General features: G+C 55.2%; 1 pseudogene; it reads right to left on the reverse strand.

Moving 5' to 3' along the window:
* Window positions 1–383: 383 nt before the first annotated feature.
* On the reverse strand, window positions 384–10,633 carry LOC134387519 (zinc finger RNA-binding protein 2-like; annotated as a pseudogene).
* Window positions 10,634–11,369: the final 736 nt, after the last annotated feature.

The following is an 11,369-nucleotide window of genomic DNA, read 5'->3' on the forward strand; positions in this document are numbered from 1 at the left end:
GCCTCAGCCTCCCCCTTCATACCTGGGCCTCTATACTGGACCCCCTGGGAGCCCCACCATCCAGCACCCGAGTGGAGGGCGCACCTGACCAGGAAGCCCCCAGCATCCCCTGAGGCCAGGGTCCCTCTGACTGGTCCAGGTTGACCAGCATCTGGGCGTTAGCAGGAAGGGACACTGAGGCTCACAGTCAATCCAGGTGGGATTAGGAACGGGCTGGAATGAGGCTGCTGGATAAAATGCAGGACTCCAGCTGAATCTGAACTTCAGATGAATAATGAATACTGTTACAGTATAAGTGTGTCCCAGGTTGTGCATAGGATACACTTATACCACCACACGAGTTGTCATTTATCTGAAATTTAAACCTGACTGTGTGTGCTGTGTTTTTATTCATTGAATCTGACAAACTTCACTGGGGGGAGGAGGGGGAGCACCAGGAACAGGAGCTGCGAGAAAAGGCAGGCAACGAGGAGGTTAAATAAGCCACCCAAGACGAGGTGGCTGCCAGTGCGGTGACGCCTGATGGGCTTCCCAGGTGCCCCCGCTCTGGCTCATTATTCATCTTTAATGCTGGTCACTCAGCAGAGTGTGGGCTGAACACCTGGGACTCTCTGAGAGGCTCCCACAGCAGGTGGCCTCACTAATGGGGGCGAGAGAGGGAGTGAGGGGAGGGAAGGGGGTCCCGGCCCACTGAGGGGCTGACCTGGGGCAGGAAGTGTCCAATTTAGGACAGGGGCAGGAAACAGACCTCCCCACCCCTGCCCTGCCATTTCCTTTCATGGTGAGGCCAGAGACTGTGAACTGCACCGTGGTGTGACTTTACCCGTCCCCACCCCCACCTGGATGGGGTCCTCCTGGGCCCTACGACCTCAGATGCAGAGGAGGCTGCTCCAGCACTCCTGGCTCCCTCCTGCAAGGCGTGGGCAGGATGGAAATGCCGGCCCTGTGACCTGCAGCTCCCCATGTGCCAGGCTTGGCCGAGCATGTTACACACGGAGTTTGCCGAATCCTCACGGCCATGATGAGGAGTGAAAACTGAGGCCCAGAGAAGGGACTGACTGGTTACCAGCGGCAGAACCAGAACCGGAACCAGGACTCTCGGTGCTCTTAGCCACGCTCCTTTCTCTCTCTTCGGAGCCATCTCGCATGCTGTTCCTCTTGCCTGCGCCACTCTTTCCCCTTCTGGCAAACTCCTGTTCATGCCCCCTTTCCCAGGAAGCCTCCTTGAACACCCAGGCCAGGTCAGGTGCCTCCTCTGGGACCCCCTCTGCCCATTGATGCCATTACAACCCTGCTCAGCCTGCACTGTCAGGTGTCCTGTCGTGTGTCAATCACCTGGGCATGTGTCCCTCTCCCCCACTGGACTGAGCCTTGGGAGGGTGAGCTGGTTTTGTCATGGGGGGTTTGGGGCACAGTGGACACCAGGTGCCTCTGTAGTAGCCAGTGTCCCTGTGAATGGGCAGGGAGTGCCTCCCGTCTCTACCTTTATCACGTCACTGTGGCAGTAATGGTGACGCTGAGCTCAGCAGTAAAACCATCTCTCTCTCCAACAACCCAGACGGCATGGGCTGCTCATCACATGCATGATTAACAGCCCCATTCCCATGCCTGGAAGCCACCAAGCAGGCCCCTCAATGTGGGTGGAGGTGAAGGTTTGGTCCCAATACGCACCTGGCCACAGAAGATGGTGGATCTGCTGCCTCCCTGTCAAGGTCCCCACACCCTGACTGCACTTGGGAGTTGGGGTGCAAGCCTGTGAGCTCCTCATTCCTGCAAGTAGTAGCCGGGCCCTTCTAGTGAGGACGCGAGAGTGAGGGAACGTCCTGCCAACTACCGGGAGCAGGGGGAGGGGTAGTGACCGGGGGAGGTGGACCGCGAGGCTGGCCACGGCGGTGGCACCTCGTCTCCGTGTGCCAGCGCTGCATCTCCTCCAGCCGCTTCTTGGCCAGGAGCCTCTGCTTCTCAGCCGCTCCTCCAGGAGCTTCCGGACTCTGTTGCTGGGCCTGATGGCGATGGGGAGGTTGGGGTTCACTTTTTTCTGAAAAGGGAAGAAAAGGCTATGAGATTAGAGACCTTCATTTAGACAAGAATGCGGGGGCAGGTCCCAGGGACACAGGGAGAGACCTCGAGACTGACCTCCTCCTGCCGTGTTTATACAACAGTGGGGTTTAAATCCCCCAAAGTCTTGAAACTCCTCATCCCAAAAGCAGTGGTGGGGAAAGGGGGCTACTGAGTGGGAACAGAACCAGGACTGACACTCAGAGTTGACAGATAGCGGCCGAAAATAAAAGCTTAACCTATAGGTTATAGACCTGACAAAGGGGGATATTTACTGAAAATTCATCACAAGAGCACCTGCTGATTTTAACTAAAGACACTCACTCCCAATCAAAATAATTCTGGCTCAAGAAAAAGCAACAACATGTGTCTAAAATCGCCAAAGTGACAGCGTGTCTGGGGAAACCAGGCAGCATTTGTGCATCTGTTTCATGTGCACATTAAGGACTTGACCATGTGCCTTGGGAATTGTCCCCACCAACAAGTGGGTGCAGAGTTTAAAACTAAATGGCCACCAGCAAAAGATGAAATGCACTTGGCAGACACCAGGCTATGCTTGTTCCTGTGGTTTTATCCCCTCCCCTTGTTTCACTGACCGGCCTGCAAGTCTCCTGCATGACCAGGACAGAGGATGCTTTCCAAAATAATTCACGAATGTCACTGGTTTATTTCTATCCACCCACCCACCCACCCATTCGTCCACTCATCAATCCATCCATCTGTCCACTTACCTATCCACACACCCACCCACCCACCCATCAGTCCACTTATGCATCCATCCTTCCTTCTGTCCCCTAGTTCTTGAGTCCCCCTCTGTGCAGGTACTAGGCCAGGTGTTGGCCTAGAACATGGGCTGTGAGTTGAGGCAGAGGAGGACATCCCCTTGCCTCTAAGGAAGCATGGGAGGAGCCCGAGAGAGCTTCCAAAGCTAAGGGAGCAGGAAGAGCTCACGGAGTTCACGGAACCAACCCTGAAAGACTGCGGCCGGCAGCGCTGCAGAGAAAGCTCCTCGGGCAAGAGCAAAGGGAGCCACTGAGCTCATCAGATCACCTGGGGCGGAGGGGACTTCGGACCACAGGGGTCTCCTGGCACCGCCCGCGGGTTGAGTCCCCTGCTGGATGCACCTTGTACTGCAGCCGGTGCCACCGCCCCTTCACGTGCATGTCCCTGGCACTGGGTCGTTGAAACTGCACTCGCACAGCTTGCAGTGGAACCAAATCACTTTCCCTTCGTCGTTGCACACCTGAGACACAAAATGGGTGAGCCCTAGCCAGGCATGAGGCTGTGAGATGTGACTGATGCCCAGGTGGCTCAGCCTTCCCAGGTGCCTCGGGCCAGTGACCTGCCTTATCACAATTTCTCCTAACCGTGGGCCCTTCCTGTTTCTCTCTTTCATGGGGCTTTGTTTTGCTTTGGTGGCCAGCTGGTACAGGGATTGAACCCTGGACCTTGGTGTTATCAGCACCATGCTCTAACCGACTCGGCTAACTGGACAGTCCTCCTGTGGCTTTTAAAACGTGTCTCTTCTCCTTAACTAAGTGGCAGGGTCTCCAAAATCACAATTCCAGCTGCTGTGGTTATTTTGTGCTGGGCAAAACGGAAGATGTTGAATTGAACCAGAACACGAACACAAGGACAGGAGGAACACTGATCCTCTCGCCTCCTCTTAGCCATGTGCATGTCAGCAGAAGCAGCGTCTACTTATTGCTGGAGCACTCAGGGGCCTGGGGACCATGGAATCAGATGTGGAGAAGGCCTCTGAATTGCGACAAGCCTCGTGGGCCAATTATATCCGCTGTGGACATCTGCGTGGTGGCCCTGCAGGGTACATGCTGGCTTGCGTGACCTGTCTGGGGCTGGGATTCTGGATCCCACGCCTAGGGGAACTCTTGTCCTGTGAGAGGCTGGCCAGGGTTGGAAGGCCACTGGCCCGGGAGCTGGCAGATCTGGATGGGGCTCAGCTCTGCTGCTCAGCTCAGCCTCAGCGGGTCCTAAGGCCCCTCAGGCCCAGCAGAGGGGCGGGACAGAAGGGTCTCCAAGCTCTCACCAAGCTTTCTACTGCCCCAATTTCTTTTCCACCTTCCACTCTGAAGGGATGAGGGTGACAGCTCCATGGGGCACCATCGGGAAATGCTTCTACCTATCTCAGGCCTTCACAGAGCCGTGTTTGGTCCCTTCTAGCATAGGAAATCCAGCACCTGTACCATCAGGTGGGTCTGCTCAGAGTTGGGCTCCTCGAGGTTGGCCTGTGGAGCTTGTGAATGCGGACAGGTTTGTCAGTCTGAGATGGGAGGACCTGGGTGGAGTCTCGAGTCTGACCCACAGGAGCGCCCTTCTCCACCAGAGCCCAGATGCAGTGACGGCCCTGACCCACCTCCTCCCTGTAGTCTGGGTCCACTGGCTATGTGTCACAGCAGTCCCCGGACGCTCCCTCCGAGCTTCCCTAGGTGGGTGGCTCTCTGGGCCCCTCCGATTTGGCTTGTGCCAGGTTCCTCTCCTGGGGTCTGCTGCCTGCTTCCAGTGACTCAGGGGACCCTGAAGGGGAACAACTATGTTTACTTATAACCTGCACTGGCTGCAAATCTACCAGGCCGTGCACGGTGGAGAGCCGGCCAGATCCAGTCCCTTGTCCGTCGTCCCTTTTCCTCCTTGTGACATCTGTGGGACCACCCAGGCAGGGGGCCTCACTATCCCTTTCATGCCAGCTGTGTCACAGCCAAGAAATCAATGAGGCCAATTTCAGTCCATCAAGGAGAAGCTCTGGTTTTAGGTGCCTCGCTTGAGGAACCCAACAATTGCACAAAATCCACAGCACTTAGCTAGTCAATAAGGAAATATTAGGTGGGCCAAGGGTCCCACTTAACCTAGTTCTTCCACTAGGCAAATTTATGGACCCTCAGGAGAGATAAATTTCTTTGATATCAAAACTCCTTGAGGGTTTGATCTTCAGAATTATGCTGTTACTCAAGAAACAGTGCTGCTGAGGCTAAAAATAAAGTGAGCCTCTCCCCCCACCCCTTTCCACACAGAGTATGGTGGTCCAGGGCAGAGACTGTTGGACAGAGCTGGGTTTGAATCCCACCTCCACTGCTTACTGCGTGGCCTGGAGCCAGGCACTCACGGGGCCCCACCTCGCTTTTTCCATCTGCACATTGGGTCTAGTGACCAAGTCTACTTTAAAGAGTGGTTGTGGAGGTAGATCAGGCAGTGCACACAGCAGTCAGCTGAGCACCTGACATTTAATCCTAGTTATTCCCAGCTTGATCCAGCTCAGCTGTTCCTACCTCGGGTTCTCGAGCAGGGAAGGTGAGGCTGCTGCCCAGCATGGTGGAGGCATAGCCCAGGGAATTCTCCAGGCCTAGGGTGGCTGGAACTACCAGTGCCCCAGCACAATCCCCAGTTCTGTGGGGAGAGATGGCATTCCATTCATCGTTTCTGCCTACATTTCCTAGAAATGGTCTCACATCAAAGGGTGGAGCTGTGGGGGCCAAAGGTGGAACCCCCCTTCCTGGTGGAAACATGGACAATCATACCCCATTCATAGCTGAAGTTCCTCCCCGAGAAGACGAAAACTCTCTCACACACACTCACACAAACTGCATGATCACATCTCACAAAACACAAGAACGGTGATCAGGACGGCTGTGGCAGGCAGAGGAACACACGCATGGACTTAGGCGGAGAACCACAGAGACATGTACACACGCTTGGGGCCCGCGAGGCCGCTGGTCTCTTGGCCAGTGCTGGCCCACTTGGGGCATGAACACTGAGACCAGCAGGGGCTGTGGGCTTGGCTGAGACCTCCAGGGTGCTCTGCATGGCCACGGGGGCCAGATTGCTGGTGCAGGGGGTGCAGTCCAGGCTGGAGTTCCTTGGCACAGTTTTGATGGTAGGTATGGGCTTCCCCAATTTAGCTTTCAGCTTAATGACCTGGAACTGACTGAGCCCCAGTGTCAAGACTCCCATTGTGCCTGGCCAGCTTCCTTGAGAGACAGGAAGAGTGTCCTGTCCCCGGGGCCCCCGCCCCTTCCCTAGCTCCCATGGGAATGCCTCCCACTCTCCCCAGCCTCTCTCCCTCCAAAAGGTCTCCCTGAGCCGGCTCCTGCATCACACAGGCGTGGCACTTCTAATGCTCCAACACCCACGCTGGCTCCCACCGACACTCTTCCTCCAACTCCACTGTGTAGGCAGAAAGTTGGGGCTGTCCCTCCACCTCCCAAGCTCCAGGCCAGTGCTTGCCCCAGATGGGGACTCTGTGTGTGGATGGATGGGTGGTTGGGGGCTGCCTGCTAAGACAGAAGGTGCACATGTCTGTGGACACACACCCGTGTTCTGCACACACACACGCATGCATAAGTCTGAGCACATATAGCCATATTCCAGCCACGCCCCAGCCTCAGCAATTCTGCTTAAAGGCACTTATTACAAAGGTCCCAGCTGGAAAGGACTGTTCTGTGGCCCCTGGCATTTGCAGTGACAACTATCTCAGACATACTCACCAGCTCTCAGCCTCTGCCTCTCACAGCTCAGACCTGCCCATTCTCCCTCTGCCCCCCGCCTAGCCCTAACCCTACCCCACCTGCAGCCCCACCCCTCCTGGTCCCCAGCTCTCCTGCCCCCACCCCTTCTCCATCCTCCAGGACTTGTCTGTGGGTTCACACAGTCATTTGGGAGCCCGGCAATGGAGACCTTGATGAGCTTCCAGGTAAGTGGGGGAGAAATGCCAGGTCCTTGGCGCCACGGCCAGGGGGGTGGAAGAAAGACATGAGCAGAGGCTCAGGGCTGGAGGGAGTGTACCAGGTGGGCCTGGGCATCTGAAGATTTGTGTGCTGGGGCAGGGGACTTCCTAATCCCCCCGCCCATGACTGCGCAGGGCTGAGGCAGCATCCGGCCAGGAATCCCTCCTTGTATCTTCCAGGCACACCCCCTGGTAAGGCAAGCTGGAGGCAGGGGCTGCTTTCCTAAAGGCATCCCCAGGCCTGGCAGGGAGGCCAGCTGTCTCCCTACCTTCTCTTAGGTGGGGGATCCTGTTACTTTTTTCCCCCATAAGATAACTTCATACAAGCATTTTTCAGGCCACAGGAAAACAATGGTATGAAAACAGGAAGTGCGAAAAGCCAGAGCCCAAAGGAGCACACCTGGGACCTCAGCAGAGTGCAAACTCTGTACAGCACTACAGCAAAAGGTCAGGTTTCCTCTGAGGTCTAGGTACAAGTCCCCTCCATGCCTTCATGCTTTTTTTAAGCAGGAAAGACTTTTTTTTTTTTTTTTTTTTTTTTGCATGCTGGCCACTACAGGGATCTGAACCCTTGATCTGGTGTTATCAGCAGTGCGCTGTAACCAGCTGAGCTAACTGGCCAGCCCCAGGAATACTTTTTATAACTGGTAAAGTGTATGTTTGGTACCTTTGGAATGAGGACACGTGGGCCTGGGCTCTGCGAGGAGGCTTCCTCCTGGTGGCTCTCCCTCCGATGTCACCGGGTGATCCCCTGGGTCAGGCACTGACCACAGCTTCTTCCCAGACACAGTGGTGGGAGGCAGAGCATGGCCCGGGGCTCCCTCCCACATGGGGCTCGTACCTTCTGGTGCTCGGGGCCCTGGCTGTGGGCCATGTAGGTGTTGGCCCCAGTGCAGGACACAGTGTGCAGGTCGCAGTGCAACTGGGCCAGCGTCCTGCTCAGCCCACCATCAGGCTGGATGCCTGTCTTCTAAGCCACTTCCTTCTTTCTGTGCTTCTGTCCTTCCAGATGCTCCCGGTAGGTCTGCCAGGGAAGAGCAGAGAGTGAGAGCTGGCCTGAAGGGGGCATCTCCCTGCTGGGCACTGCCCTGTGCCCTGCAGGCCACAGACACAGCATGCACAACTTCGTGAGAGGCAGGGCCTGCTGTCCCCACCCTCCACCTGCTGGCACCCAAGGGCCTCCCATGTCGCTTTATTAAACCCAGTCCATAGACTCAGAAGCTGGAACTAAGAGACATAAGATTTCTTCCATCTTCTAAAAATAAATGAGTTTCTTAAGAAAGCATCCTCAAAAGATCACGTTTAGTTTGGGGACTGCTGTAAAAGAAAATTCTGTCTAAACGCAGTGGTGTCTGAGCAGTGTTGGGGTAGGCGACGGGTGTGGCAGGGGCTGTGGGTAGAAAACGGCAACCCGAGGGTCCTTGTGGTGCTGGAAATGTTCAGTATCTTGGTGGTGGCGGAGAACTTGGCTAGGACAAAATACACACACGTGCACATGAGTACGGAAGGTCCCTGACTTATGAAGGCTTAACATACAGTGGGCTTATCAGGGTATTAAGTGTATTTTTAACTTATGATATTTTCACATTAGAATGGTTTTATTGGGACTTGGCCCCATCGTAAGTCGAGGAGCACCTTTAGAAGTGAAACAGGGGACACCTGAATCAGATGGGTGCATTGTGTCACTGCCAACATCCTAGTAGTGACACTGACCATAATCCTGCATGGTGTTATTTATTAGCATTGGGGGAAACTGGGTGAAGGGTGCACCAGCACTCTCTGCATCATTTCTTATGACTGCATGTAAACCTCAATAACTTTAATAAAAATGTCCGTATAAAAAGCACTGAGAGTATTAACTAAAGGCTGGGAATAATGAGAGCTGACATTTCTATGTGCCATTTGGATATCACGAGCACTGGGAGGCCAATCCTATGATGACTCCTTTTTCACAAGTAGACTGGGACTTGGAGGGTCTATGCCACTTGCTCAGGTCACCACTAGCGAGTGATGGGCCAGGTGACACATCCAGGAGGCCAACTCCAGAGCCCAAACCACCCTCTATGTGGGGTACTGAGCAGGACATCATGGGCTCACTCCGACTGATACTGGGAAGAGTCTGGGTCATAGGAGGAGATGCTCGTGTCTGGCACAAAGAACCAAGATGGGAATAGAATTTTATATTCAGCAAGGCCCCCACGATGCAAAATAAAAATCACACATAGAGATAAAGATGGGGACAGGCAAAGGCAATCTTTTCCTAATGAGCACACTTTTCCAATGGAAGAAAGCACACACAAAACATCCTGCCCGAGGACTCTGTAAAGGAGGTAGTGTCCCCCCTGACCCCCTCTGGCAGGTGACGGAGGTGAGCACCACTGAGGGAAAGAGCCCTAGACTGGGAAAGGGTGGCCTAGGGAGGGGGTTGGGTGGGGTCCCAGGCTGGCCCTGGCACGGCTGTCCCCATTTCCTCAGCTGTGTCACTGGGGCCTGATGAGGGGTTCTGGAGGCTTCTCATATCTCCAGAGCCTGCGATACTGGACTCTGCCTTTCACCACAGTCCAGAGTCCCCTTTCAGAGTACTAAAAATGAAACAAAATCAGGATGTGTGTTTTGCGATGACAGACGTCTAGCATCCAGTTGTCTTCCAGGGAATGAGCCTACGATTTTAGCGGGGTTGTTTTTGAGCTTTACTAACTCAGGCTCATGTGTTTGGCAAGGAGATCCTTCACTTGCACGTCCCAAACACTGCTGTGCACACGCACACACCCATGCACACCCTGAGGCTCAGCAGAGCATCTGAATTGTTTGTATCAGCCCTACTTAAATGGCCCCTAGCAAAGAGAAGCTACCACCAGCCTCCTGTGGACAGCCACGTCTACCTCACTGCCCGTTGCATCCCACCCCATGAGAGCCTGCAAAGCCCGCAGAGAAGCTGCCTTGGGCATCACAACCACGGCTTCTGCAGGTGACCGTGGACGCTGGGCCTGGCTCTCGTTTGTTCCACTAGAACACCAGCAGGCTCACCTTAAGGCAATTCTTCCACATACCTTATGGTGCAAATTTAACAACAGATCCATTTCTTTTTTATTTTTTGGCGGCTGGCCAGTCCGGAGATACAAATCCATGATCTTGGTGTTACAAGGCTGTGCTCTAACCAACTGAGCTAACCAGCCAGCCCAATAAACCTACTTTTGCCAGGCAGTGACCCTGACCCTTGGTGCCCACATTTGGCCCACAGGGAATGGGGATCAGAGAGACCCCTGGGCCTGCCCACACTGGAGGGGGACTGACCTGAGGACCTGCACAGCTGATCTTGAAGATGTCGCAGTAGTGAAGCTGGGGATGCTGAGGGAATGGGGGCTTCGTAGGGAAGCTGCCAGCAGAGTGGGCCCTGGGGCTGCCTCCTGAGCTGCTCCGCGGTGCTGAGCCCATGGGGGGCACTGGCAGCAGGGAGGGCTGCTTCTGGGGGGTTTCCAGGGGAGGTGGGAGATGTGTCTGCAGGGTGAGTGCTGGAGCATAATAGGGACAGGCTGCTGAGTCACCGACTTGTCATAGCTCAGGTAGCTTGGTCCTAAGAAGCAGAGAAAAAAATGAGAGAGGGAGAGAGAGGTACTGATTTCCACCCAGTTTACTAGGGGAGCAAATGGACCAACAGCTTGTGCAAACATATGTGCACAGGGAAACGGTGGTCCTACTGGTGTAAGAGGCACAGACGGGGTCATATGAGGACAGGGGGTAGGAGGCCATGGTGGAGACAAAGGCGTCAGGCTGGACACTCATCGCCATGGGGTAGGTGTGGCCCGAGGATGAGGTGCTCACCAGCTGCCCAACCATTGCTGTGGGCACCTGTCGTGGGGGCTGGTCTTGGCTGTGGCCACCGCTGGGCTGCCCATAGCCTCCTTTGGTCCCTAGAGAACAGGCTCAGGCTCTCTGAAGAGCCACCCCCTCCCTGCTGTCCCTGCCTGCCCTGAGTCTGTGGAAGGGCCCCAGCTCGGCTGGCTGGTGCGCGTGGGAGGATGAAGTCAGGACTGGAGACCAGAGCCCTGGGCTAGGACCCAGCAGTGCCTCACGTGTGACCCTGTGCCCACCACTTCTGTCCAGACTGGCTTCCACCTCCCCGGCCATAGGGGAGAAGGGCCGTGTGTGTCTTCCATGAGCTCCTACATGTCTTCTGCCTCTAACACCCAAGTCCTCCACCGAACTTAGCTCCTTCCATCCTGGGAAAGCTTCCTTGAAAAAAGAAATCTAGCTCCATCGTGAGTCTGGCCCTCACATGCACAGGCCTACCAGCTAGCCAAGGCTTGGGGCACATCTCAGAAGCCCAGCCTGACAGTCTCGCTACTCCCGATCTCCTGTGAGTCTAGAGTGTCTAAGGTGTCACCTCAATGAGTTCTTCCTGTGCCACAGCCAATGTCTCATTGCCCCTGCCCTCTGCCCCTGTGGATGACCCACCTGGCTGGTAGAGTGCATCAGAGGCTGGGGGCCGAGGCTGGGTGTATCATCTGTCCTTGTTGCTGCTGGTGGCCATTGACTGTAGCTGTGACTGTCCTACATGAGGGTTTCCATGGGA

The sequence above is a fragment of the Cynocephalus volans genome, chromosome 10, assembly GCF_027409185.1.
Source record: "Cynocephalus volans isolate mCynVol1 chromosome 10, mCynVol1.pri, whole genome shotgun sequence".
Classification (NCBI taxonomy): Eukaryota; Metazoa; Chordata; class Mammalia; order Dermoptera; family Cynocephalidae; genus Cynocephalus; species Cynocephalus volans.